General features: G+C 48.8%; 1 long non-coding RNA gene across 1 annotated transcript; it reads right to left on the bottom strand.

Moving 5' to 3' along the window:
- Positions 1-4337: 4337 nt before the first annotated feature.
- On the bottom strand, positions 4338-23928 carry LOC308637639. Its single transcript, XR_014019646.1, has 3 exons — positions 23719-23928; positions 6026-6165; positions 4338-4849 (listed from the first exon to the last, which is right to left on the bottom strand). It is a non-coding gene; the product is annotated as an uncharacterized lncRNA (long non-coding RNA).
- Positions 23929-24138: the final 210 nt, after the last annotated feature.

Genomic DNA, 24138 nt, shown 5'->3' with positions numbered 1-24138 from the left:
CCAACATGAAGCTTGTCCATTTTCTAACTGCCTAGCCTGTCCTCTGGGGCCGTGGGGTGACTCTGGGTGTGTTCCTTCACTTCCGGTTTCCAACAGCAGCACAAGAACTTGGAGTGTCCAAGGATAACCCAAAAAGGTGCTGATGTGTTATTTCCAGCCAGTCTCCAAAGCAGAAGTCCAGTCTGCAACCTCACAGCCGCCGGGAACCTGGCTGCGTCTTGCTCTCAGGACCATCTGTCCCCATTCCTGAGACTCCTCAGACCCCATGTCCCCATGACACACCCAGAGGGTGTGCACCCCACCAGAAACTGAGTGTAGAAGAGGCTAGGCTGGCCCCGTGGTCAGCTGGTCTGGGTCAGAGTGACCCGAGTCTCAACCACAGGATTATCCGCAGTCACCAGATGTACCGCAGTGCTCCAGTTTCCTCTCGGTGTGGACAGGGGAGAGCCACTTTCTCTTCTTGATTCTCAAGTTGAAAAAGAGAATCAGGGTATCCCAGATTCGCTTCACAAGAGCCTTCAGATGGCAGGAGTCGGGGGTGAGTGATGTTCAGAGTCAGAAATGACAATAACAGCAAAAAACGAGGCCAGCGGGCTGTGCCCACGGAGGCTCTGCGGTGTCCCAGACACGGCCCTCAGTGCTTTGTCATAACGTAACCCGTTTAGTCCTCAAAACAACCCTGTCAGGCGTCTACTTTCACCATCTCCACTTTACAGAGAGGAAGTTGAGGCACAGAGAGGTTAAGTTGCCTGCCCAGGGAAATACAGCTACCAAATGGCAGACAGGCAGCGGGCCTTTGGCCTTCCTTTCCACACACACAGCAAGGAGTATGACCCAGTGGAGGGTTAGCATGGCACATGCACCAGACAAGCCCTGATTCACGGCACTGCCTTGGGCCTCCTGGTAGAGATGGAGAGAGGGAGGCGGTTTCCAAGGTATACAAGATCTGATAAGATTTGCTGATGAATTGGATATGTGGGATAAAGGAGATGAAGGAATCCAAAGAGAGCCAACGGGTGAAGTCCTTGGCTCAGATCTTGTCACAGAGTAAGTGTCTGATACATATTAATTGCTGACATGATCGTCAACTGGGTCATCGTAAACATCATCATTTTCCTCTGTGTGATGGGCTGGCCCATCTTTCTAGCTCTGACTGTCCATATAAGGTAGGATTCAGGACTGGACTCAGGCTGCCGTCATTCACTAGGCCTGCAAGGGCTCGCAGTTCATTCTTTCCTTTCTACCACGGGAAGCAGATGTAGCATGGGCAGGTGGCTTGCGTACACACACAGGGACTACTAGACAGACCCCGCTGGTGGCCCTGCCTTTGACCCCCATGAGTCCTCGGGAGGCGGAGACTCCCTCCCAATATGGAAGCCAGAAAGGCCAACATTGCCTTTCCCATTCTCCCTTGGAAACTGGGGGGCTTGTGGCCTGGTCTCAACCAATCAGAAAACTATACCAAAACCCTGGAGTTTGAGTGTAGCCAGGGAAGCCACAAAGTCCCAGGTGACACCCCGAACCTTGGGTGTCTATACTGGATCCACGGTCTGTGGTGGCAGGGAAGCATCCTGTGGTCCCAAGAGCCACAAAGGTGGCCGCTGCAGAACTGGTCTGCCTTCCCTCTTGCCTCCTCCCTGTTTTCCGAGCCTCATTCTTCAGCTTTCCTGGGAGCCCCCATTTCTTCTTCAGTAAATTCCTCCTTCTGTTTAAATCTTCCAGAGTCAATTTCTATTGCTTGCAACCAGAACCCTGTCTATTAGAGCTCAGGTTCAAAGTGATGTCTTATCCACAGGGACCCAAATCAGACCCAATTTCTGTATTATCTCTGGGGCACCAGGAGGGTGTCAACTCCACAAGGCGGTCCCTCCCAGGTGCCTTTGGAGTCGTCAAGACCTCCTTCCCCATCAGCCTTGCAGACCCTCAGCAGAGACTCACAGATAACACAGGGGCGTCTTCCAGGAGGGTGCACCCCTGGGCCACACCCTCACTGAGCCCCAGGAAGGAAAGGGCATCCAGAACTTGGCTCTGCGTCTGTTCCAACAGCAGATCGAGGTTGGAAGTAGGTGGAGGTGGCCCTGCAAGCCTTACCATTTGGCTCCCCTGGGCTGAGCACTCGGGCGGGAGTGGACGTGCTCAGCGCCTGGGAGATGCAGCTCTGTGGCTGGGGCTGTGGCTGGGGCCCTCGCGGGAGCTGTCAGGACCTTACTCCTAGCTGAGCCCAAGTCATAGAAACAGTTCACCTGCCCCACTGACTCTCCCTCCCCTGGCCGCGCTCCCCAGGCCCCGCTCCAGGCCCATTGCTGTGACCTTGCTTCTTTGGACGTTCTAACACAAGCCGAAATGTATATTAGCTGTAATTACTCATTCCACACGCTTCTGTAGGCCGCTCTTTGTACCGGAGTTGAGAACCTTCATTGTCCACATTGCTTAAATTACTGAACATTGTGCCATCCATTCTGAATTAGTGCTCATTAATGAGCTGGTGGTTCTAGAAACTCCCTATTTATTATTCAGAGGCCAAGTATAATCCAAGCAGCTGCACTGCAACCCAACTCATGTGACTTTTGATCTGTCATGGAAAGAAATGGGCGGGGGGTGGGGGCACCACAACCCACATGGATCAACTCTTTTTGTTTTCCTGCCCAAAGGTGTTTCGGAGTTGGAAGTCATCGTTGGGTCCCCTAGTTTTTAAATGGCATTTTTGCTTTGAAATAAAATATATATGATTGAGGGGGAGGGTCTTCTCCCCACCTCCCACAGTGGCCAGTGATGGGGCTTGGTGTTTCTGAACCTTGTTCCCAGGATAATAATCCTCTTGCAAAAAAAAAAAAAAAAAAAAAAAAAACACCTCCCTTCCTTGCCTGATTCTCACTGGCTCCTTTGTTCCTTTTGTCCCCAAATTAAAGAATCAAAAAGGCTAATCCTGACAGTAAGACTAGAAACCAAAATAGGTAAAACAAAGCAAAAATTAAGGGTGAAACAAATCATTTTAAAGGGTCTCATCCCAAAAGAGAAGTCAGAATTAGATATTTTTTTTAAGCCTCCAGAATGAGAAGATTAAAATCAGGAGCCGACACTTCCTTTCTCGTGTTGTTGCATGGTAATCCGAGACAGGCTTGCCCAGGGTCCAGGCTGCGTATCTGCCCATCCTTAGCCTGCCTACGGCATCAGCATTTCTCATTGGAGGGCTGCTCGCCTGGGAGGGGAGGGAGCACTGCCTCCGAGTCTGACATTGATGTCCTTGCAAGGACATTCTGCCAGGGTGCGACAGGTCACCACCAAATGGATTGCTCCCCAGTGGGCCGGACTCCAGTCATACTGTCAGGTAAACACAGACATATTCTGTCTTCGCCTGCCAAGCCTTGTCAAGTGTCTGTATTTGTTATTGCATCTTGGGTCCCACAAGGTTCCCCCCACATTTCTTTATAGAGGAAATATAAACCATATGCTTCTGCCTTATTTCCACTGACTGTATCCAAATACTGTTTGGGGCCAGGCGTAGTCTTCTGCCATGAGTCTTCTCAGCCGAGTGTATCAGCCCTGAACACTTCTTTTTTTTTTTCTCCTTATTTTGCCATAACTTAAGTGGATTTGACTTTCTGGTGTAAATACAGGAGTCTTCGATAGTTCCTAAAATGAAGAAGTAGGTTGTGATTGTCCTGATTTGTCTTCAGTATTGGTTTTTAATAAACATTGGCCTGTGGCATCAGAAAAATAACACTGGTGTCTAATCACCAATCGCAGCACTCTTTTCTATTGTACCTCGGAATCCTGAACACAACACTCCTGATGGCCTATAGGAATTTGTAGGCATCGTCATTTGCCATGATACATTTAAAAATGTGAGAAATGCATTTTGAAGATATGGGTAGGTACTGAGTTTGGCCAACATCCTTTTAGGGGAGGGCAGATGTCTCCAAGGCACACAAAGCTCTGAGACACAGAAACACGGGAAAGCTCCCCAGTTAAAATGCAAGCTGAAGTCCAGCCCCAGCAGGGAGCAGACTTGAAGAGGTGCAGCCTGGGTAATGTGGAGTGCCCCGAGCTTCCCAATCGCACATTCTTTGAAGAAGTAGGCAGTGCCTTTAACTTCCCACTGTAATCCCATGCCAGGCTCTGAAGCTATCTAAGCCCTGCTATTTATCCGCCTGGTGAGGCACAACACTTACTTATTAAAAACATATCTATCATGGTTAATGACTTGATTTTCCCTTTAATACAGTACAATGACAGGTGTAAAGGGAAGATGAGAGTCAGATGCTGTTGTAATATGCTCCATGCTCTGAGATGCAGAAGCCATCAGCCTTGCTCCACGTGCTGGGAGGAGGGGACGCCCCCCTCCCTCGCCCGCCCGGCGTCCCCAACTCACACACATACACACACACACACACACACACACACACACACAGAGAGATTACACGCTTGTGTTGGATGGGAAATCTTGCCATTTGCAGTTTCAGATAAAAGCATGTTTGAGTGCATATGGAAAGTACCATTAGGAACAACTCGGAGTGCGGAGTAAAATGGGTCATTAGGCTTTTGTTTGTTGGAGAGTGTCTCCCATCTGACAGTGCCGAATGGTACCACTTTCTGCAGCTTATGTTCCCAGTTACATTAAACAGACAAACAGATTGACTATTTTGCATTTCTCATCCGACAACAGCTTGTCTTCATTTGCCGCACACTGGTGGCAGCGTTGACAGCGTGGTGGATTACTGTAGCCAAGGTCCTGGTTTTGAATAACAGCAGATGCCAACATTTAACTTCAAAATCAATCAATTCTTTTTCCTGAGTATGGATAAAAGGTCTAGTCGAGCGCCCGAAGGGGGATTTCTGCTGTTTACAGCTGAAAACATAGAGGCCACATTCATTACCAAAGTTTCTGCAAGAAATAACAAATGTGGGTAGTTTATGGAGGGAAGCGATCAGGAGAAGCGCATTCTCCTGGAAGGGGAGAGCCCAGCACGGCCTGAGACCAGGCAACTGGATGTGAGCATGTGGCTCTAGGGCTTCTGGCCCAAGGTTATTAGTATGCAATGACAGAAAAGAGAGTCATTTTCCCATTGACCACTTTTCTCAGTAGCCTGTGGCCCGTGGGTTACTTGAAAGCTTTCTCCAAGAGGGAGACAGTCCAGGAGGCCACTGCTCACTAGAAACTAGAGAACCAGCAGCCTGGGGTGCAGTCAGACTGAACGCAGCCCAGGGTGGCCACATCCCCAGCTGGCTAGCCCCGGCTTCGGAGGCCCCTCCATGATGAGGTTCCAAGTCATTCTCAATGGTATGCCCCCACCACTTCACGCTGGTATCAGAGGCTCGATTCCAGCCCTGGCCTGGACCATCATGGCAGCCAGGTGCGGGAAGGTACACCCAGGGGGCACATGAAGGACACAGGCAGGAGATGGGTCCTCTGGAAGATCTGGGTCATCTAAGTTTGGCTCTCAGGCTGTGCTGATCTGTGAGGCAAAGTCACAGTGGTGCAGAGCCAGGGAGTTACTTAGGACAAGCTATCTCTCAATCTCGGCAGTGTCCTTAGAGTGTGTGAGACCTTTAAAGTCACTTGACATCTTTGAGCCAGTTTCCTCACCCATATTATTGGAGTACAAGTGTAGTTTCCACTTCACAGGGTTATCATGGGACTTAAATAAGACCAAGTGTACAAAGCCATTTTACCTGGCTCACAGGAGGAGTTCAGTGGTGGTTGTGTATATACATACAAGTGTATGTAAGTGCATTATATATGTTACATATGTGCTCATATAGCATAAATAATAAAATGCACAAAAATTAAATGAATGGGCAAAACTAAAATACATGCATAAGTATTATGTGTGCACACACACAGCACCACTATGATACCACTCCCTGGGGCCCTCCCGGGAGACAGGAATTGGACATCCCTCCTTCCCTCCTAGGCCTTCTCCAGCTTTGTCATATAAAGATGAAGTTCCTTGACTGGGAAAACCTGCACCCCCTTAAATGTCATGACACTGCTAAGCTCCTGACTCACACCACCGAGGATTACCTGTAATCCTCAAAACCAGCCGGCAGTCCATGGTGCTGTCTGGGTGATCTCACTGTCCTGGGTCTTGATGTCCCCGAGTGGGCTGATGAGCATTCACATCCCAGGTTCTTCCCATAGCACAGTCCTCCCCGGGGTGTCCCCTGGGCAGTTGGAAAAGCAAGTCAAGTCAGTCAGGTTCAGGACAGACCTCTGGAGCACCCTGCTTGCTCCTTACATCACAGGAGATGCTGTGTGGGCCTCCTGTCTTGGGCCTCCAGTCCTGGGCCTCCTCCTGCAGCTGCAGGCTGATTTTCCCAGTGGACCAGCTCTGTCCCCTCCTGCCACTTCCTTACCTGTGTCCTTACCTGTGCCCCCTTTGCTCTTTTCCTTCCTTCTCCACTTCTTGAGTTGACCACAAGCAAACCCCAAGGGCAAGCACTTTGAATCTCATCAAAACTTACCATTAACCTTGTAGCTTTATTTTTTTAAGTAAATTTTGTTGGCATGGAAAACAACAGCCTTCCTAATAGTCTCTTACAAACAAATCAGATACAAATCGTTGCTCACATCTGCCCACTCCTTCCAAAAAACAAACAACAACAAAAAAAAGGGATCTCATAAAACTCTCGTAAAATTCATAGGACGATCTTAAGATTTGAGATAAGCCTCCTTTAAGATTGAAATCACTAACTTACAAGTAGTCAATGGTCAATATGTTATCTGTTTTTTAAATGTTTTATTGCATACACGTATGTGGCTTAGGAACAATTAGACATTATGCCTAGTACAAATGATAGCTCACATGTATTAAAATTTATTAATATTTGAATATTTATTAGTAGTGAAGCCTCCATGACCAGACATGGTACACAGCCTTCATGCCACAAGCTATCCTGGGTGCCGAGAAGGAAGGGCCTGGTAGGCTCATCTACAAGGAGCCATGGGAGATGCACAATCCAAGCCCAGAGGACTATGGATCAGGACGCCCGGGTTCCCAGGAGTGAGAAATCTTAGGATGAGAGAGATGGCACTGAGTCAGAGCAGCTTAGCATGAAGCAAAGGAAAACCACCTTTTAAAAATCAAATTCAGTGTCCATATGGGAGAGAGAGGTAGGAAAGGAGGCAAGCAACTTGGACCACGTGACCTGAATGCGCTGGCCCGTGCAGAACCTGGCCGCAAGAACCCTTGCACAAGAAGAACCAAGGTCAAGGTGTCTATGGGTCGAAAAATCCCTGTGTGGGATGCTAGACTCAAAGTGGGTCCTTCCTGGGCCTCAGCTCCCATCCACCCTTGGCGTGGGGTGGGGGCAGATCCCCAGAGACAATTCTTTAAAAACCCACCACTTAATTGAGCTTCCTCCTTGGCCTCGGCCTCTGCCTTCTTTGTCCCCCTTCCTCCGGGCTCTTTGTGCCCCTGGCCTGGCATTTAGGACCTTTTGTTGGCTTAATAGAGACTGAAACCTGCTTAGGGCCTGGAGGTTGCTGTTTTAATTCAACAGTGGAAATTTTTTCTTTCTTTTTTTTTCTTTGTCTTTGTTTGTTTTTCTTCTCCTTTTTCTTCTTCTAAGCTGGTGGGACAATACATTTGTAGGGCAGAAGCTGTGTGCAGGGGCTCCCGGATCCTGAACAAAACCCTCATTAATGGGAGGTGGGATTTCCTGGTCACAGCTTTTAGCCAAAGGGCAAAGGTCACCCATTAACCAGCCTCCAGTCTAAACAGGGCTGTGTAAAATGACAGCCAGGGGAGGGAGAAAGAAGTCAAATATTTGCTCGACATTCTGGAGTCCACAGCAGGAGGCCAGAGCCAGGGCACCCCTCAGTGCCGCATGCTCCTGCGAGGGAGTCCTGGCAGGGGCCACTGCTCCCCTGCTGCTGTGCCAGGAGCTCGTGTCCGTGAGGCAAGGGACTCAGGACTCAGCATATCACACTGTGTCCCCTCACTTGCCTTTGGGTCTCTGGCCCTGGGTGTCTGACTGTACTGAGGACGAAGCCAGAGCTTGTTGAGTGCTGGTACAATTTCACTTACTCTCCTATGTGAAAACTCTGAGGGGTCCCCTGGAAGCGCCCCAAAACCAGCAAGATCCAGCTAATGGTGTCAGCTCCCTTCATGTCCCCTCTGCCCAGCCTCCACCCGAGCTCAGCCCCCAAGACCCCCCACCCCCGCCATCACATGATCTTGACACTGGCTCTTTCCCTCCAAGAAAGAACCTTTGCCAGGTCTTTACGTGACAGCTCCTGCACCCCACATTTCACCACTTCCTAACCCAGGTGGGAGAGCGAGGAGTCACCCCAGGAGCTGCCCTCCTCAGCCCCTCCCCCAAGTGGAGCTGACCTTCACAGGACATATTTGCTTCTTATATTCCTCAGATTAGGCAAAAGGGCTCCTGGAGTCTGTATCCTGGCGCTGGACAAATAAAAGCCCCAGGGAAGAAAAGGCTGGACCACTCAGGCCTCCAACACAGGGCTGCTTCTGCCCCACGGAACAGAGCAAAATGCGTGCTTTACGCACACAGGCCCATCCCCAGAACCCAGGAGGGTGTGGGCTGGGCCAGAGATGGCTGCTCCCTTCCCCAAACTTACCAGCCCCATAAGCTGCTTTTTCCTCAGCCACAAAAGTATCTACAGGCAAAGAAGGGCTGGAATAGTATGTGATCATGCAAACCCAGGGGTTCCCAGCCTCGGGCAAGGTGTCACTTTGCAGGGCCACCTGGCCCTCCTTTAATCTCCTGTTGTTATTATCTTGAAATTCTTATAATTTTGAACAAGGAGCCCTGCTTTTTCACTCTGAGCTGAACCTTACAAATGATATCCAGTCGTGACCTCAGCTGCACGTTAAAATTTCACCTGTGAAGGTTTTTAGAAAATAATAACTCCTGGACCTTGTCCACGAGGCAGGGTTGAACTGGGTGGGGCTCCCAGGTGACTGGTGTGCAGCCCTAGGTAGACGCCCCACTTTGTGTAACAACCCCGTGCACAGAAGGAGACAGGAAGGTGAGGAATGCATCTTGCTGCCTCCCAACATCCCCCAAAAGAGAAGCCAGAGGCCCTGAAGTTTGTATTTCTGCAGAACGCATTTTGTTGTTGTTGTTGTTGTTGTTGTTGTTGTTGTTGTTGCTAAAGATGGAACCCAGGGAACTTGACCACTGAGCCACCAGTCAAGCCCTGGAGAACTCCACTCTTACCTGTGCCATAGCACTGGAGCCACTGTGGTATAACAGTAACCTGAAGGATGGCAATGGTGTCCTTTACTGATTGCTCACTATTGGCCCCACTGAGTCACATGGGCTTCACCTGTTTACCAAGGGGAAGCTGAAATCCCAAGCAGTTCAATAGTTTGTCCAAAGAACCACAGCTTCCAACGTGGGGTTCCACCTCCCTGCTCCCAGGCAGCTTTCTTACAAAGCTGGGATCCCCTCAGGCATGTGCACTTCTTTCTTCACCTCTGTTTCCCCAGCAGGAGGCCCAGCGCACAGTAGGTGTTCAGCAAATGCTGACCGGATTCTTCCATGAAAGCTTCGGCCATGGTGATTTTGCTATCTTCTTTGGGTGGAAAAACCAGGCCTTTCAGTGCTGTCAAGAATAATGGCCAGCCAGGAGGCTGGGGATACAGCTCAGCTGGTAGAGCGTTTGCCTCACATGTACAAAGCCCTGGGTTCAATCCCAGCCCCACAAAATAAGTAAATAAATAAATAAAATAAATTTTAAAAGGCTGGGGATGTAGCTGAGTAGTAAAACACCCCTGGGTTTAGTCCCCCCAAAAGATTAAAGAATAAATAAATAAATAAAGAGTTAAAAAAAAAAAAAAACTCACCAGCCAGGCACACAGTTCTGTAATCCCAACAGCCCTGGAGGCTGAGGCAGGGGGATTGCAGGTTCAAAGCCAGCTTCAGCAACAGCAAGGTGCAAAGCAAGTCAGTGAGATCCCTGTCTCTTAATAAAATACAAAAATGGGCTGGGGATGTGGCTCACTGGTTGAGTGCCCCTGGGTTCAATCCATGGTACAAAAAGGAGGGGAGGAGGAAGAGAAGTGCCAATAAAAAATAAATAAATAAAAAGAAGAATTGCCAAGTGAAATTCCCTCCCATGTGCTTTTTCCCATTGTCTTTCTGGACCCCAGGTATTACCCTACAGTATTCTGATGACCCTGATTTAAACTATGGAAGTGGCACCCCATGACAGGAGTAATAACATGATCCAGACCGCATTCCCACAAATACTATCCTGGAAAACTGGATGGTTGGGAGGGAGAAATGACCGTGAAAAACAGATCCCTCAGCCAGACACAGAGGAGGACGCCACCCAGCAGCACTCACTGCAGGTTCCCCGCCACTGGCCGGCAGCTCTCTCCTGCAGAGGGCTTTTGCTTTTCCCACAAGGCAAAGCTGCGTGCCCGCACAGAGGAGGCTCTGCTCGCCGGGACATGGAGAGCAGAGATGCCAACTCAGAAAAACACAGGAGGGAAAACGGAACCTTCTCCGTCTCCTGGAAGTACAGGGGGAATAATAGGTGGCCTGGCAAGAAACCGAGCTGTATGCCTCCCAGTAATCCACATATCTGCTGGGCAGGGCCCTCCCTGGGTCCTGAGGATTCGGCTTCTCTTGACCCTGGGGCAGGGAGGAGCCAGAGCAAGGCCATAATTGAGTCCAAAGGCTTCAAGAGCTGGGAAGGAAAAACATAAAATAAAAATCATGAGTCTTTGAGACAATAAGCAAATACAGTGTAATTGAGAAACTGCTGAGATACCTGCTTATGAGCCTTTTTTTAAATAGATGAATCCTTCCTACCTGTATAGGATTTCTAAGCTTTCATGATGTCCCTGGATTCTTATCTGCATGGTCAGATTCCTGAAGTTAACTGTGTTAGGTGCTTACTTTGAATGCAAGACTTTATCTAACTCTGTGGTGATGCTGTGAGGAAGAATTGCTATTATCCCATTTGACAATTGAGGCTAAGGAAAATCAAGTTAGGTGATGCTAGAATCAGCTCTAGACCTTCTTTTGACATTCCATAGCCATTTGCTCACTCGGAGAGTGAAGTGGGGGTGTTGGGGCACCCAAATCCCTCTGTCTTAAGGAAGATCTGGGGCTGAGGATGTGGCTCAAGCAGTAGTGCACTTGCCTGGCGTGCATGCAGCCCGGGTTCGATCCTCAGCACCACATACAAATAAAGATGTTATGTCCGCCGAAAACTAAAAAATAAATATTAAAAAACTCTCTCTCTCTCTTTAAAAAAAAAGAAAAAAGGAAGGTCTGGCCCACAGACCAGCGAGGCGAGGTGTAGATGTCAGGAAGGTCAAAGGGCATCAGAACACAGATATGGCTGGTGGATTGTCCCAGAGAGCCGGGGCAAGGAGCGTGGCTTCAGTTTCTCATCTGTGAAATGGGCACGTCAACAGTCCCCAGGCCAGGAGTTGTTGGGAACATTAAAAGAGGAGAAATGTTAGGACCATGCATGCCCTGGAAGAAGTCCCAGTGAGCTCAGTGACAGAACATTTGCCTAGCATGCATGAGGCCCTGGCTTCTGTCCTCAGAATCACAACCAGTCAATAAAAGGTAAATATACAAGTATATTAAAAAAAAAAAGTCTCCAGTAAAGAGTCTACCCCACCCAGTGCCATCCCTGGTTCTACTGTTCTTCCTGCACAGCCGGTGTGGTAGGCCCTGCGGGCATTGGGCTTGGACCTCTTGTGTGTCCAGAGCTTCAAAGGCTCCTTTTGGAAACACAGCATGAGTGTTATGAAACTCCTAAGACGTGATGGTTTCAAATCTCCAGCCCAGTGATGGTGTTTTTCTTATTTATAAAGATATTCCTTTATACCCCCAACAAAATGCATTAGGAGAGAATCCCTTCTGCTGCATGGGGCTATCATGCTACCAGCAGCTGCCAGCAGACTCCTGACTGGCTGAAGTGGGAAGTCACCTCTTGTCAAGTGGAGAACCACCAGCATCTTGGCCCAAAGATGGCAACTGGTGGAAAAGAGAAAAAATATCCCTCTCCCCACCTCCATTATTTCACACCTAGAACTCCAGCTGAGGAGCTCAGCTCATCTCCTAGCTTGAACATGATTTAGTCCCTGACAGGTTCAGTGGTGTGCACTGCTGGATAGGGTTGGCCCCGCCGACTACTGTAGACTTTGGATCTAGATAAACTGGGATCCAACTCCTGCTCCATCTGTATCTAGTATGATAGGGGTGAATCCCTTAAGCTCTCTGGGGCTAAGTTCCTCTGTAAAATGTTAAGAATATTTACTTGAAAGCATCAAGGCCAGGATAGAACGAGGCTCCAGTCCTTCATAACATCACATCTACCTAAATATTTCCAGGGACTGTGGTGTAGTCGCGATGGGTCTCCAAACCTCTTCAAATGGGCTTAGCAACCAGGACCAGGGGGCACCTGAGCCAACTTCTGGTGTCTGCAGTTGGAGGAAGTGGCTGCCCAAGGTAGCTTACACTTGCTCTTAAGCAAATGTGGCAAAGACATTCTCCTATAGTGGGTGATGACAAATGAGCCCCAAGGATCAGAAACAGGAGTGGTTCACCTCCCGACAGACAGTGATGGCCAGTTTCCCAGTGCGTTCTTTTCTCAGGGAGAAAGGATGGGGATACAAGTGTCTAGGGGGGATGTCAAGAACAGTTCTCACAAGTGATTGTGTGACTCAGGAGCTCTTGGAGTTCAAAGAATGATCCTGACGTTATCTCCAAAGGAGCTGAAATGTCACTTCATCCCTGGATTCAAGTCCCTGCAGAATTACCTAAGAATGTTGGAGCCCAGCCGCAGGCCCTATAGATCCCCAGGTAGATTGTGATGGAATCTCAATTACCCTGGGGGCCACTACCTCTTGCACAAACACCTTATCTCACCTTATTACAGGAAATCTGTGGGGAGAATCTCTCCACTAGGCCCCATCCAGGCAATGACCTGCCAGCCATGGAGGACACGGGACTGAAATAGTCTGATCACATCTCACACACTTGGGTTCTCCCCTCTCCCTCTTGCTCTTGTTCTCACTCACTCCATGGAGAAGGCAGTGAATTATCACAAGCTGGCTCAGGAAGAGGTGGCTCTCTCTGCCTTGCATCCAACAGGGATCCTCTGACTCAGTGGCTTTCCCTGCCCAGAGATGCTAAGCAATTTCTCCTTGGTGAACCTCAACAGAGACCAGTACACAGGTCAGGAGGAAAGAGGGCACATCTGGGGCCCAGTGGGCAGTTTCTGCTGGATGCAGAAGACCAGGGTGCTAAGAACAGCAGCCGTAGCTCTGAGCTGTGGGCAAGTTCTGTGTCACTCATGTGACAAAGGATGACTATCACCTATGTTTCCAAGTTTCCCACGTGGAAAAAATAGGATATTAGATATTAGATGCAAAAACATAGTGGACGTACAGAAAGTATTTACTACACAATCAACATTTTAAAGAAATTATAATCTGGTTTTGTTCCCTCCTCTGCTTATAGAAAATTATGCAATTTGCTGCAAATTTATAGGCCTGGCTTTGTCTGAGAGAGAGAGGCCTCTGAATGCATCTTCTCTCTCCAGAATTAGTGTTTGGGGAGCTCCTAGGGTTTCAGGGTCCCACTGGAGTGGGGTAACTCCAGGCCTGGACGTGTCAGGAGGTGGTATACACACTCTGAGACATGTCTCCTAAGGCTGCTGAACAGCCTTCCCATTGCATCGCCAACACCTAGGCCTGTGCCCAGCATCCAGTAGTCCTTAATATCCTCAACTGTGTGATTTAAGATGACAAACGATTCTCCCTCGGTTCTGGAGGCTGAAGTTGAGTCTCGAGGTGTTGGGTGCCCTGAAGGCTCTAGGGAAACTCTCTGGGGACCCTGCCTGGCCTCTTCCAGCTTTGGGTAGTTGCCTCAGTCCCCTGGCTATGCCCCCTTCTTCACATGCCCATCCCTCTCCTCTCAGAATTGATTCAGCACAAGTTCATCTTAACTGATTACCTCAGCAAGGACCTTGTTTCCAAATAGGCCACACTCCCAGGTGCCATGGACAGGGACTTCGGCATGTCTTCTTGGACACGGTTCCACCCACAACACGACCCATAGCTTCTGCCTGCAAAACCTTACCCCAGCACCTTCTTTTTTCAGGGAGAAGCATGTCCTGAGGGTGCTTGTGTCTTGGAGATGTCACTGTTCCCCTTCCCCACCTCCATTTCCTCACCTGTTTGGAAGGGGCATGGTGCCACCTGCTGAACAGCGCTGGCCCTACTGACGTGCCTCCCCAGCTCCCGCAGCATCCCTGCAATGCCCACTCTTCCCACCTGCAATTCTTTGGGCGAGGTAGGCCTTCCCAAGAGAGGGGAAGCCCCTGAGGGCTGGCACTGCCCCTTCTTCTTCCCATTGCATCGCCAACAGCTAGGCCTGGGCCCAGCATCCAGGAGTCCTTAATAAATGCTTTTGAGCAGGCAACGATGCCCTATAAAGCTTGTAGCCCTTGCCTAGCACCAGAGGCACACTACAGCTCAGGCTAGCGAGGGAGTCTTTGGTACGACGTGACTTTTTTGACTTCCTGGAACTGTCCAGGTACAGTCAGGGAAACAGGATGCACCACCAGGTAGGCCCAGAGGAGGAGACTCCTATCAGAAACTAGTTACAAAGGTCCCAGGAGATCTGCAAAGGAAAAGGGGTAAAGGTGAGGTGCTCCGTGGGAGCTGACCATAAAGGACAGGCTGTACCTGGAAAGCTGGACCCACTGAACAGACAGGTCACATGACGGGGAGGGAGAGAAAGCACCACCCCCACCCAGCTTCTCACCCTATAATCTCCCACCTGCGCTTCCCATTGTCCAAACCAGAAAGTGAGGTAGCCAGGGACTGGGGAACATGTTATTCACAGTGGTTAATCCCCTGCCACACAGGGCAAAGGAGGGCGGGCAGGGACAAGATTCTGGGGCCAATGGGCTGAGGACTGCCCAGTTCCCAAATGCAGTATGGGCATGACCTGGGCTCTGGCAGTATGTGATGGGTCCCAAGGAGGAAGTGAAACAAGCCATCCTGGATGGACTTGGTGGCACCTTGTGTGACTTCCAGCCATCCTCACTTGCCATTGTGCGTGAACATCTGGGAAGAGACATGGGAAATTCAGACTCCCAGGCTCCACCCTCCAGCAGAAAGTCTGGCATAGGCCACCTTCCAGGTCGGGGCTGGGAATCCATATTTTTAATAGAGGCTGCCCACTCACGGTGGCCCAGCCCCAGTGAGTCTACTGCAGGTGATTGAGGGTCAATAATTTGAGAAATAGTGAGTTATCTCCAGGAATTGATGGTATTGTAGGCTCTGAAGGAAGGAAGTGAGCTGCTTCTGAAACCTGTCACATAAGTGCCTCCAAGTCTACCTACCAACAGAATGATCTGTGCGTTTAGACAACTGTTTATTCCAGATTCTATGCTAAGAATCCTGTTGTTTTAACTCTAAATTAAAGGAATGAAACTCAGGGCATAGCAGCTAAGCACCCAGGCCCCAGAGTCAGATGGATCTGGATTAAAACTCAGCTCTTCACATTTGAACTTGCTCTAAAAACCTATTCTGACTCAGAGACCTATGGTACCTTTTTTAACCTGAAGGATATTCATAAAGAAAAGGTTTCTCATTTGGGGGCACCGATTCAATGACTCATGTAACCAATCCCGAGGAGAGATAATTGTACAACTGAGCCCTGATGGCTTAAAGGAAATTAATATGTGAAGGTTGCCATATCTCTCATCAGATAAGAGTGTGTCTTGTCTACATGCTCCACCCTCTATTCTAAGCTGCCAAGAGAGATAACTCCTTTATCTGATTGGAAGTAGCTTCCCTCCCTGTGGAGTCCCAGACTTGATGTTTTATGAGGACTTAGAAACAGGTGTCCTGTTTCTTATTCATCCATGAGGGGGCACCCTTCCTAAGGGAGCAACTTTGGGAGACTGAGCAGGCAGAGTCCAGCCCTAGTTCTGCTTTGTGTGGGCTGTGATATGGGGAAAGAATGATTTAACTTCTGAGACTCAGTTTCCACAACACTGAAATGGGTGCCAGGTGCCCCATTCTATGCAAAGCTATTTTGAAAATCCCATGTCCAGAGTGGAGAGTCTTCTCTGATGGTCACAGCCATCATGCATGCCCTCCCTCTTGCCTTAGGCACAATGCTATGGAATGGTTTAGAAATATGGTCCAGTTAAACCAGCTACTCTCAGCATCTCCTTCCCACTCTACAAACCTTCTTCTTCTGCATACTCCCTTGCAGTAGGTGGTCAAAAGTCTGAGATGCTGGGATGTCATGCAGAATTTCACCTTTCTCCCAATGTCACATATGCAGAATTTCACCTTTCTCCCTATGTCTCATCCAAGCATCCTCCAATCTAGCCACATAGAGCCATCCCATCTCCTAGCTCTCCATCCCCCAGCCACTATTAAGCCTCTGCCTCCACCCACCACCTCCTCTCTGGCCTCCTTATGTCAACCTCTGATGCCTTAGCCAGAAGATTAAAACACCAGTCACACCATCCCACTTTCAGCTCAGAATTCCTCCATGTTCCCAACAATCTAGAGGCATGAGGGAAACTCCCTCAGCCTGGCATAGGATTCTTGCCGTGGCCTCTTCCTGCCTCCCACTTTAGTGAGACCAAACCACTTGGAGATCTGAGTGTATATCTCACTTCTCTCTCTCTTTCTTTTGTTTAAAATTTTTTTAATTTGCTTTTTTCCTTCTGGAAGGTTCTTCCATTCCTCACTTTTACCTAATTAATTCACCTATTAGTTCCAATTTCTCATGCTGATTATCTATTTCTGCATAACAAACCCCTCCTCAAAACTTAAGGGTTCAAAACAATTCATTATTACTGTATCTAAAAATCCCCTGGGTGGGCAGTTTGTGCAGGGCATGGCAAGGCTGGCTCAGCTTTGCCCAGCAGTGTTTGAGGCCCACCTGGAACAACAGCTCCATGACTGAAGAGCTGGAGAGGCTGAGCTACTCTTTCTCGCTCCACGTGACGGCTCCACATGGCCAGCTTGGGCTTCCTCACAGCATGGCGGCCGCAGGGTCTGTATGTGGCAGACTCTGTGTGTCAAAGACTACCCTGACGTGGCAGGATTGGCACTTCCATCTACACTGTTGGCCAGAAGCAAGTCAGCCCAGGCTGAAGGGGAGGGGCTCCAGAGCCCAGACCCTGCCCCAATGGCAGAGGTGGCTAAGAAGCTCATCCATCTTTAACCCATCCCCTCCATTACCTCTTCTAGGAAGCTTCTCTCTCCTCCCTCTGGACTCAGGTGCCTTTCCTCTGATTTCTGCTGGGAACTGTATCATTACAGTGTCCAATCTCCCCCCCCCCCCCAGAACTGGCAGTAAGTGCTTTGTATACAGGGGCCCGAGCTTACTGGCCTGTTGGTTGGCACATACAAGTTTTTGATAAATCATTGCTGTGATTAGGAGGGTTGGTTAGTATGATTAAGATCAAAATTGTCTTATCTTCTTGTTTGGCCACTGCCTATCATAGAGAGGCTACCTCTTAGGAGATTTTCACAAAGTGGTGAATGAATAAATGGATGGATGAATGAGTGAATGGATGGATGGACAAATGGATGGATGAATGAATGAATGAATGAGTCAATGAGTGGCTCAATGCACAAGTGAATGCTTCTGCAGACGGCCCTGTTCCTGGTCTTACAGGATCCAGGAAAGTCAAATGATAGCATCGGATTCCAGCCCGTGTAAATGCTCCGGCTTTAATTGCACGTGGGTTGTGGCAGGACTCGGGGTTTGGGGGTTTGGGAAAAAACAGTTGGCCTCCTGCCACAACCCTCACAATGGAACAAGGTCTCCACCGCCAGCTGCTGGTCCTCAAGCTTCCAGCATGGACTCACATCAGCTGCATCCCCCACAGCCCTCCTGCCTCCCTGGGAAGGGCTGGTGTGCAGAGTGAGACCCTCTCAAGGCCTGGCCCGGGAGTGCTTCCTCTCTGCCCGCTGCAGAGCGGCAGCTGGGCTGGGAGGGTGGCAGGTGTCTAACAGCCCTCTGCAATCCTGCATAACAGGAAGTGAAAGAGAACACCATATCCAATTGAAACTGCAGTGGAATATGGGCCGCAATGCTTAATTAACCACCCTCAGTCATTTCACAGATTTCTGTTGTTGCCGAAGGAAGAAAAAAAAAAAAACGGAAGGCAGAGTACGTGGAGGACAACAAAGCCAATTCTGGAATGTGTTCGTGCCCCCTGCTCTCTCATTCAGCAGCCTGCTGACATAACACAGGGGGAATGCTTACTTCTGGCTCCAGTTTTTAATGGGTTTCCAATGGTGTTTTTTGTTTTCTGGTTTTTTTCTCTTTCCAAAGAGTCCAATCCATGCCGCAGACCCAGGAACCTGTGGATGTCTAGGTGGGGGAGAGTACTGAGCAATTGGTGCAGTTGTATCTATATGAAGGTGTTTGTGCCAAAGCACAGAAGCCCGTGCCAGAGGGTTGGGGGGGGGATGTGTGTGGCTATAGCCACGTAAGACCAAGTGTGTATGTGGGCAAATATCCGGGAGGGGCTGTTTCATGTGTTAAAGATGTGTGGGAGTGTGTCTGTGGCTGGCTCTGAGAAAGTTGGAGCTCTGTATGGGGCACAGTGTGTCTGCCTGGTAGATACTTCAGTACTGGTGTATGTAGATGTTTTTGAGCACAGGTGCAAGAAGTACCATTTTCTTGTGCATGTGTGCATTTAAGGATATTGGTTTGGCAAATGTATTTGTGAGTCAAGATGAAGAACAGCATGTTGCCAAATGAATCAAGGTCTACTAAGTAGTGGACAGCATATTCACACTAGGAAAATATCTGCTACTTGATGGTGGGTTGTCTCCAAAATGGGGTGGCCTAGGCTCCCTTCTCTGGCTGGGAATAGTGAAGAGGACTTCTCCAGGAAGCTTTGGGACCTTCTTGAGGCTTCCCTCGGCATCAACCCCTTGCTTCCCAAACCACCCACTTGCTCACCTGGGAGGATTTCATGGAATGCTGTAAAATCCACGGAGACATGAATATACTTTAAAAACCAACTACTAATTATCAAGGGCTTCCATTCGGCTGGTATCACCCAAGGTGCTTTGCAATACCGTGATGGCTTGGATCTGGACCGTTCCACAGAGTCTCGTATGTCAAACACTTGGTCCCCAGTGCGACAATGTTCAGGGGTGGGGCTTTGGGGGGAGTGACTGGAGCATGAGGGCTCTGACCTTGTCAGTGGATTAATCCAGTGATAGCTGAATGAACTACTAGCAGGTGGTAGAGACATGGAAGACTCAACCTAACGGAAGGAGGGGGTCCTCGGGAGCATGCCTTGGAGACTGCATCTTGACCTGGCCCCTTTCTCATTCTCTCCCTGGGCTGAGCAGCTTGTCTCCACCTTGTCCTTCCACCTCGCCTCGGGGCCAAAGCAATGGAGTCAGTCAGCCACGGACAGAAACCTCTGCTACCATGAGCGACATAAACCTTTCCCCCTCTGAATTGTTTTTTCTAGGGTATTGGTCACAGTGACAAGAAACCAACTAACACAAAGACTCATCATCCTCCCAATAGCCTTGTTGGGCAGGAACTGTTACTGTCACCTCGAAGAGTTGACAAACTGAAGTGGATGGAAGGTGGTGGAGCCAACATTTCAATGCACACTCTTGAGCTTTAGGATCCCAAACTCTTCCAAATCATCCTTCCCAAATACAGTGAGCAGTGGATGTAACTGGCTGTGTTGTGGCTGGGGACAGAGGCTGGTCCTGTGAACATCACAATGGCTCTGGAGGCCATGCTGCTGCAGGTGTGAGTGTGCACGGAGGACACTGGGAAGGGCTCTCTGCTCCTTCAGCACCATCTGCAGCCATGTGTGCATTCGCCTGGCGGTGAGCCACAGGGTGCCTCCTGGCCTTCCCAGGACTTCAGCGTACTCCAGTTCCCACACTGCCCGGGTGTGGGGATGACTTCTCAGTAATGAACCCCCAACATTTAGAGGCCATCGAAAGCATCCCAATGAGTTCTTGAAAAAGCAACACCCTGAGTGTCACCCAGTAGGTGTGGGGAGGAGCCCCAAATCCCACATTTTACAAACCTCTCCACATTGCCCACACCCAGGGACTGTGATGGTGATGCCCAAGGAAAAGCTGCTCTTCACATTGCCCAGGTGCACAGCTTAGGAACCCTAGGAATCTTCCTCGCTGTACCTAAAGGCTCTCTCAAGAAGGAGGCACGAGTCCAGGTCTTTGGCCACTCATGGCTAAGCAGTACCCAATCTGGACCTTAACAAAGCAGGGCCCCACATAACCCCCCAAAGTCCAACCTGCAATGACTGGCAGGATTTCTTTAAGTGCTTCTGGGAGAGGACAAGCACCCGTGTGAAGTCAGGCACCCCTCAAGAAATTTAAATGGGTCAGGAACTCTTAAAGAATTTAAATGAGCATGCAATAGGTATAGAGGGCTTTCTGGGCCAATATGCAAGCCAAATAGTAAATAACTATTTTCAGCACTGAGTTTGGTGGGCAAATTTGCATATACATGCAATGCCCTGAGTTTCTATTTTTACCATGTAAATCTGCAATGTGTATAGAGAGCTGTGTGTCCCCACAGATAGCCAGGCTCCGGCTGGTGGCTGGGAAGAGCTTCAGTCTAGCTGGACCTGGAGTTCAGTGCTTTAATGAGTCTAGGTGAGCACTGAGAGTCGGGCAGGAGAGAGGGGTGCACAAGTGAGCTTGGCTGTCGGGTTAAGCCCTTTAGTGCCAAGATCTCGCCCGAAGCAAAGTGCTCTCCTGCCTGAAAAGTGGAAGTTCAAGTGGAAACTTTGACTTTTTTCTGTGACACCAGCCTTGCAGAGTTTGAAACAACTACCCAGCCCTTCTTAAAAAACCACCCCCACTGTAATTAGCTTGTGATGGTGATTAAGGCAGCATGGCTCTCATGATCCTTGCCAAATGGGGGTAGATCCCTGACAAACATAGGCACAATTCGAAATACCTCTGTTGTTTTCCTCTGTGCCCTTTAATTTCAGAAGTCAGATTTAGGGTTAGATTTAGAGCTAGATTTAGGGTTTGGGTGAATTTCTCCATGGTCTCATTTATCCATCATAGGTATTATTGCCACTCTGCAATTGCCCCGTGGGGTCCTCTGAAGGGTGACTTTGCCAAGGGAATTTGGCATTTTCCTCCTGACCCTTCAGCAGTGATCCTCTTCCTTCCCCTTTCTGGTTGCAAGAAAGCACGTGGAGAAGAGATGAGAAACACGGCCGGTGCCAAGGTCTTGCGTAAGGAAGGGAGCCTTGAGCTGGTGGCAAGGAGGGTGGTGGCAGTTTGGGGTTGTTTATTTACCTTTGCTCATGGGCTCAGAGATGGCTGAAGGGCCAACAAGAGTCTGCTAAATTATGACCTGGCAATGTCTAGCCATAGGTTTGCCACAGATATCACCAGAGGAGATTCATTAAAGTATCTCATAGTGGAAGAACATAGTAAGTGGAAATGGGTACTAAAAGGACCCTTCCTCTATTCCCACTCTGTGTGCGTGCATGTGCGTGTGTGTGTGTGTGTGTGTGTGTGTGTGTGTGTGTGCTTTTTGTTAGAGGAGTGGATTGTGGTTTCACGTAAATGAGAGTGGGGGAGGTGGGAGAGCTCCCTGCCCACTCGAGGGAAACAAGTGCTTCTGTGTGAGGCAGGGGTGAGCAGCTGGGTCCAAACTGAGCTGTTTTTGCCCAAGGTCTCCAAAGCCAACTGGAGTCCCGAGTCCCGTCCGGCATCAGAGAGCCCGGAGGCCCCCTGTGGCCTGTGCTTATTCGCAGACATTGTCATTTCAGAGCCTTAGTGCCTTCGTCAGAGCTAACCCCCAGTCAGCCAAGATTGCTGAGCAATTGGTTGTGAGGCACAACCATATTTGGACAACTGTCAGAAACTACCTAAGATTTTTGTGACAGCTTTAAAGACTTTGAGAAATGTCTCCTTCACCCCCACCAAAGGGATATTTTAAAACACTTCAAAAAAAAAAAAAGTTCTGTGCTTCCGTTTCTCTTAGTAATTGGAAAGAAACGTGAATTAATTGAGGGAGCTATACATAGAACTTTGGGATTATAAATGGAGCTATTGGGGTCTTTTTAAAATACAAAGACTTATGACTTATGCTTACTAATCTCAAGTAAGAATTTTTACAAATTTCAAAGAGCTCTGCAAGAGAATGCGCTGCAAACTTTTGCACCAAGTGTAGCATCTTGAACTATATTTACGTGAACTGTGAGGAAGTTTCTTAGGTTTCTTTTTCTAGAAAGGCTGCTTCCTTTGCTCATCGCTGAGTTGTGAAGAATCATTAGTTGTTATCTCACACAAACCCCATCCTTTCATCCCTCCCTCCTTCCTTCCATCCCTTAAGTATCTAGAGAACACTCAAAATTCAGCCCATTACTAGGCTGTTCACCGGAGACGCAGAGATAAATCAGGAACATTCCCCATGGCCCACCCTCCAGTACTCAGGATTGGGTTCAACAGACCCTAGCCAGATTGAGCTTTTGTGAGTCACCCCATGTTTTGTGACTTCATAACTTGTCATTTTTATTGCGGCATGAATGTGAAAGATCCCTGGACAAAGCTAATCAGCAAGAAGAAATCTCTGGATACACGAGTGCGCTTAGCAGGGAGCCCCATGTCCACCCAGAGACCAATACTGTGATTCTGCACCAAAGATCATTCTCTCCAGGGGATAAAACACTGCTCCATGGGGTGTAACAGACACCCAGAGAAAAACCTCTGCCAGTGCCAGAGAGAAAGTAAAAACACCCACTGCCACTTCTATGCAAGAGATTATATGACAAACTGACATTGAGTAAGCTGAGAATTTGTACACCTGCTCCTTACTAATATCAAAGGTCTTCTTTGACTAAAGAGACTAATTTTACCCTGTTACCACAGCCTTTGGGGAAGTTGTGATTTTGGAGACAATTATAAATAGCTGGTGCTCGGGACTTCCAGTTGTGAGAACCCTTTCAGCTCAGACGTCTCCCATTCTTTGATGGTACCATTAATGTCTCATTTCTATGAGAGGGGAGGGAGGGACACTGGTACCCATGTTTCAGGTGTCAGGTCAAGGGTTCATCACAGTTCTGCTGTTCCTCTGGTCTAAAGATAAGAGAAATTAAACTGCCAAGCTGCTATTTTGCCTCTCCAAACGGCTTTTCAGAACTCAGGAGCAGGATAAGTCGCTCTTATTGTTGGAGTATCTTTATCCCAATACTCTGGGAGAGAACTGGCCGCCATTTTCTTCTTTCCTAACTATGTGGCCCCAGACACCAGGTCTCCTGTGGGCTTATTCCATATGGAGCTGTCCAGGGTGAGGCTGCAGATTAGCATGCTCTGTGTGGTCCTGGCTGCTCACAGACGGAGAAGTGAAGTGCTCTAATTAATACATCAGGGGAGAGTGTGTGTATTCACTATAAAGGGTTGTAATGGATTTTCCTTTAAAAAACGTCTTCAAAGAGTGAGGTCTCTCAGTGTGCTTAAGATGGGATTTGATACACAAACAACTGATGCAGGAAACTCTTTTCAAGAATACAACCAACTGCATAAAGCCAGGGTCACTTTAAAGAGTGGGTATTAAGTGCCCCGTGTCTCTTTTCTTTCTTTGTTATACCTCTGACTTTTCTTATTAAATCCTGGATTGCATTTCCTAACTCTCCCCAGGGCTCTCCTCTCCTCTTCCATGATATCTCGTCACCTGCTTAACTTTGGGATTAGCAGCTCCACTTACCCAGTGTCCATCGCTCGTCTCCCCTGATCCTCACTCCGCTTTCTTTCAAGTATTCACACTATTTATCAAGTGTGTGTGCCCACATCCTGTCCAGCCCTCTTCCCAGTCTTCCTTCTGGTCATCTCTGTATGCTCACACAGCCTCTGTTTCCTTCCTTTCTTCCTCTCCCTCTCTGCTTTTTTTCTTTTGCGCGCTCTCTCTCTCTCTCTCTCTCTCTCTCTCTCTCTCTCTCTCTCTTTCTCTCTCTCTCTCTCTCCTTTCTCACTTCTTGTTCTCTTAGCTTCTTCCCTCAGGCGCTGGTCAGGGAGGGACATGGCAGGGTGGTGATAGTTTGGACTGACATGACAGCAGATTATGGAAGAGGGGAATCAAATGTCGCAGAGAAAATTGATACCAGACAAGTCAGCAGAGTGTCCTTGA

This window comes from Spermophilus citellus (assembly GCF_964194105.1).
Source record: "Spermophilus citellus genome assembly, chromosome: 18".
Lineage (NCBI taxonomy): Eukaryota > Metazoa > Chordata > Mammalia > Rodentia > Sciuridae > Spermophilus > Spermophilus citellus.
The sequence above is the reverse complement of the archived record's forward strand: the minus strand, read 5'-3'. Positions and strand labels throughout refer to the sequence as shown.